This window comes from Chiloscyllium plagiosum, chromosome 8, assembly GCF_004010195.1.
Source record: "Chiloscyllium plagiosum isolate BGI_BamShark_2017 chromosome 8, ASM401019v2, whole genome shotgun sequence".
Taxonomy (NCBI): Eukaryota; Metazoa; Chordata; class Chondrichthyes; order Orectolobiformes; family Hemiscylliidae; genus Chiloscyllium; species Chiloscyllium plagiosum.
The window spans coordinates 21,401,989-21,407,358 of NC_057717.1; positions in this window are offsets into that span (position 1 = coordinate 21,401,989).

The window sequence follows — 5,370 nt, forward strand, 5'->3', positions numbered from 1 at the left end:
AATGTAGTGTACAAAATACCATGCAAGGACTGCACAAAACACTATATAGGACAACCAGGAAGACAGCTAACAATCCGCATACATGAACATCAACTAGCCACGAAACGACACGACCAGCTATCCTTAGTAGCCACACACGCAGACAACAAGCAACATGAATTCGACTGGGACAACACTACTATCAGAGAGCAAGCCAGACAGAGAACAGCCAGGGAATTCCTAGAGACATGGCATTCATCCACAAACTCCATCAACAAACACATCGACCTGGACCCAATATACCAACCACTGCAGCGGACAGCTGAAACTGACAACCGGAAGCGGCAGGGACAGACCACTATAAACACCAGAGGAAACATCAAAGAAGCGCTTCACAGGAGGCTCCCAAGCACTGATGATGTCGCCTGGCCAGGGGACGAAACGTTTGCAACAAAAACGTCCAGCTCGGCGAACAGAACCACAGCAACGAGAACCCGAGCTACAAATCTTCGCACAAATCTTGAAAATTCCTGCCCAATGCTGTCAAAATTGACCTAGCTGCAATTCATAACTCAGCTTGTGGGCAGGATGTAAAATTTTCGCATGACTTAAAACATAGAACATTGCAGCAGTGTACAAGCCCTTCATCCCACGATGTTGTGCTGAACAGTGATCTGAACCAAAGATCCATCTAACATGCACACGATGAAAGTATTGCCATATTTGTGTTTGTTCAGCAGTAATTTAAATGCCCCTAAGTGTCTGACTCTTCTACAACCGCTGGCAATGCATTCCACGCACTACCATTATATTTGCTGAAAGAAGCTACCTCTGATACCTCGCTCCTGTCTTCCTCCAATCAATTTAAAATTCAACTCCAGGAGACAGCTATTTCTGTCGTGGGGAAATGTCTCTGGCTCTCTACGCTATCTGTCTCTCATTATCTTATTCGCCTCTATCAACTCATCTCTCTTCCTTCTTCCCTCTACTGTTCAAAGACCTCGCACATATATGCTCTCATCAGAAGGCCAGTCCTCCAATCCAGGCAGCATCCTTGTATATCCTTGATAATGAAGCGACCAGAACTGGACACAACATTGTACTTATGGTCTGAAAAGAGTTTTATTGAGCTGGAGGAAAACCTGGCGACTTTTAAACTTAATAGCCCTGTTACTGAAAGCCAAAGGGTCATACTCCTTCTTAGCAACGCCATCAACCTGGGTGGCAAATTTAGCGATCTATCTGCGTCGTCCCCAAATTCCCCTCCACACAGCCAAGAATTATACCTTTAAACCTGCATTAAGATTTCATATTCGGCCTTCCAAAATGAATCAAATCGCGTTTGTCCAGTTTGAACGCCATCTGCCACTGCCCAGACCAGTTGTTAATTCTGTCAACGTCTTGATGTGACCTGTATCTGCCCTCGACACTACCTACATTATCACCGATCTTAGTGTCATTGGCAAACTTACTAATGCATCCTTCCACGTCTTTATCCAAATCTTTCGTATAAAGTGATTGTTCCTTACCTATATCTGAATTCCATCCATACTGCCTCAGCAGACAAACCATACTCAACAATCTTCTTTTCTACAACTGTGCTACACTGTCTAATTAAGTGTTTATCCCCATCCTCTTTTAAACAACCCCTATTCTTTTTAAAATGATTTAAGACCGGAAGATCCCACAACCATGTCTATCCCGATAAAATCAATGACTCCGTTATCGTCACAACATTTTTGTTGCAAGTACTCATCCATGCTCTCGGTTCATCACTCTTATTCCTGAACTCCTTGCATTTAAACAGATAAACGTCAACCCACCCCTTTGGCCTATCAACTGCATATAGTTCCTGACAGATTCTCTGCATTCTGTTTCTGCATGTTCAACAACTACCGTCTCCTCAGATCTGGAGCACTTGTTCCCATTTCTGTGCCAAATGAGCATAACCCTCCCAAGTGCTCCAGCAAATTTCCTGCTCATGATAGGAGTGTCTCTCCTGTTTATGCGAAAGTCATATACCTAATCTGCAGTTCTCACTTTCCCCAGAAGGTAGCCCAAAGATGTGGCATCAGAAGCCCTCTCTCTTGTAACAGCCGTGTAGCCACGTGTTTTATGTGAACTTTGTCCCTGTTTCTCAGCTCACTAGCACGTGGCACCGGAGTAGTCCAGAGATTTCTACTCTGCTCTTCCTGCTTTTTAGCCTACAGTCTAACTCCGTGAAATCACATGTGAGATCCTCAACCCTTTTCATCCTCAATGTGAACCACAACTTCTGGTTGTTTGTGGTGCCCCCACAGCATCCTGCATACTCGATCAGAGCCATCCTGATGGCTGGCACCTGGGAGGCGCCATTCATTCGCAAAGTCTTGCACAGAAACACAAAATCCCTTGCTCGATGCTATAATTGTTGAGTATCCTACCATGAACGCAATTCTATTCTCTCACCGCTTCCTTTCTGACACACAAAGCCAGGTTCAGTGCCAGAGACCTGGCCACTGTGGGTTTCCCCTGTTAGGTCGTCTCCCCCAAAAGGGTGTCCAAACTTGTCTACTTACTCTTGAGGGGAAGAAGCAAAGGGAATCCCTGCAATGTCTGCCTGTTCTCTTTCCGTCCAGTGACTGTAATCCAACTCTGCTTTTCCTGTACCAAACGTGAGAATACCTCCTTGTAACTCCTTTCTCTTACCCTCTCCGTCTTCCAAATTTTCAAAAGTTCATCCACCTCCAGCTCCAGTTTCCTTACGCGGTTTATCAGATGCTGGAGTTTGGTGCTTTCCTGCAGGTGAAGTTAGTGGCGGAACGAGCAGTGATTCTTAACTCTCACATTCTCCAGGACGAGCACGCAAATGCCAAATCAAGAATTCCCACTGTTCTGAATTCCCTAAGACACAATTGGAAAACACATTAAACCTTTCGAATGGCCGCAAAGAACCTGTTTTATTTTTGTTGAGAAGAGGAGGATGGGTTGAAGACACTGACAAAGTAGTGTTTCTGATAAAGCAACCGGCCAAAAATATTATCTCAGTTACTCAGCAGTCCCGTGTGTGTTCCTGCTCAGCATGCACTTCGGCTATAAATAAAATAAGGTTTTAAAGGAGGAATTTAATTTAACTTCTTGGCAGCCTCCTCATCCTCGCTGTCACTGCTTCTGCAAAAATTGATGCCGCTGATTGCACGAGTTAATTTATAAAGAAGACATTTATCTGCCCGGTGGTCCTGGATCTCCTCGCTCCCACTGCAGCTGCAAACATTGAGCTGCCGCGGGAGCACTTAGACTGAGGACTGGGGGCTGCCAGGAAAGGACATTGCTTCTATGTAAAATAAATGTCTTGCCTTTATTTGTTTTAAAACTAACAACATACGATCACTGGTTCCAAACTTTTCCCCCGCAAACAACTCAGTTGCTTATCCTGCGTTATTTCAGGAATGATCTTACTGAATAGGTAAGGCAGGCTTAAGGGGCCGAATGATATACCTCTGGGAGAAGTACCAGGATTTTATTCAGATTGAATCTGGGTTTGCAACATCATCAATGTATATTCAAAAACTTCAGAGAGGGAGTGCTCTGAAAAGGGGGCTCTCTCATTCCCAACCCTAGTTTTCCAAGAAAATTTTCAAACCATTTTTGTCTTTATTCGTTATGTTGACGAGTGAAGGAACAATCGGACATCGACGTGCCTCTTATTCTTCGATCTGTTTCCCTAGTTTTAATCTCCCATGTAAGTGTAAACCTCTATCAGGCACACAACTGATACACACTCTTCAAGGTCTCACATGCATCAATATGACTATCTTTTATTATCAGGCCAAATCTGCAAACCATCCATAAATCTTCACGAGTAATTATATTTTGCATTTTTCAATTAAGACGATAAAAACATCACGTAGTGCATCAGGTGTAGTCTGAGTAATACTCTGCGTACATGCAGCAAAATGTTCCAATTATTATACTAATGCAGTTTGCCAAAAATAATGCACGTGCCTTCCTGATCACTTACTGCAGATGTACACTAATGTACCTGAACCGCGTGGCTGGACATTGAATTCGCTTCTGTACTGAGTTCTGCAAACTCTCACCTTGTAAGCGTAACTTTGTCATTCTGTCAAAGCACAAATTTCTCAGAATCCACATTACAGTCTTTCTGATCAAGGTTTTCTCACTGAGCTTCCTTGTCTATATTCCATTGCAGACTCTCTTTCTCTGCTGACAGCTTATTAAATGACTATTTTGTGGATGGGCTGCATGAGACCCAATTAATTCCGTACCCTGTTCCACAGGACTAACATAGATTTTAGTCACAGATGACCTCACACGGAACCCAGAGGCACTACGTTCATTACAGCTTTGCAACTTGAAAATAATAAAAACAAATCTCTACTCCCTATTTCCTTTTAGCTAACTAGGGCTCCCCTGTTATTGTGAAGTTGCCAGAGATATTGAATGTTCGTTTGCAGTGCTGTATAATTACACAAAGGTCTAATTCACTTCAGTCTATTCCTGTGTTAGTCCTTAAGGGGCAGAATGGTCTCCGTGTCACATTGTAACTAAATGGAGTGGCAGAATGGGATCACCCTTAACCTCTGTTTCAGCGTTGAGGTTTTTAATGAGAGAGCAACAAATGGGTTGGGAGAACACATTAGCCATTCGGTCCCACGAGCCTCCTGCACCATTCTGGATGCTCATTATGGCTGAACATCCCTTTCCTGTTTTTCCCAAATAACTGTTGAGACTGTTTTCCTTGAAATGCCAGTCGAACTCAGCCTTGAAGTTCATGAATGACTCAGTCTTCCCACTTCGCTGGGGATGAAGACTTAACCCAAAGAAAAAAAGGGACAATCTTGTCGCAATGAGGGACGTTTGTGAAAGTGAGCTAACGGCAGAACTCTCCACTTTTTTGAAACAGAAAAAAAGGGACAATGTTGTCGCAATGAGGGACGTTTGTGAAAGTGGGCTAACGGCAGAACTCTCCACTATTTTGAAGCAGAAGGACATAACACTTAGGAAGATACAGGCCATTACTCCCCTGAATTCAGTAACATATTATCTTTCACTCTTCAATCAGGTATTAGGCAACCTCACCTTACAAGGCTCGGCAAGTTGGCTCAGTGATCAGCACTACCGCCAAACACTATCATGGACCCTGGTTCGATTCCAGACTCGGGAGACTGTCTGCGTGAAGTTCCACATTAACCCCGTATCTGCGCGAGTTTGCTCTAGCTGCTCTGCTTCCTCCCACAATCCAACGAAATACGGATTAAGTGAACAGCCCCTGTTAAATTGCCCAACCTTTTTCAGGTATGTGCATTAGTTAGGCAAAATGTCAGGAATGGGTCTCGAGTGGGACAGTCTTCAGTGGTTCGGTGTGGATTTATTGGACCATATGGCCTG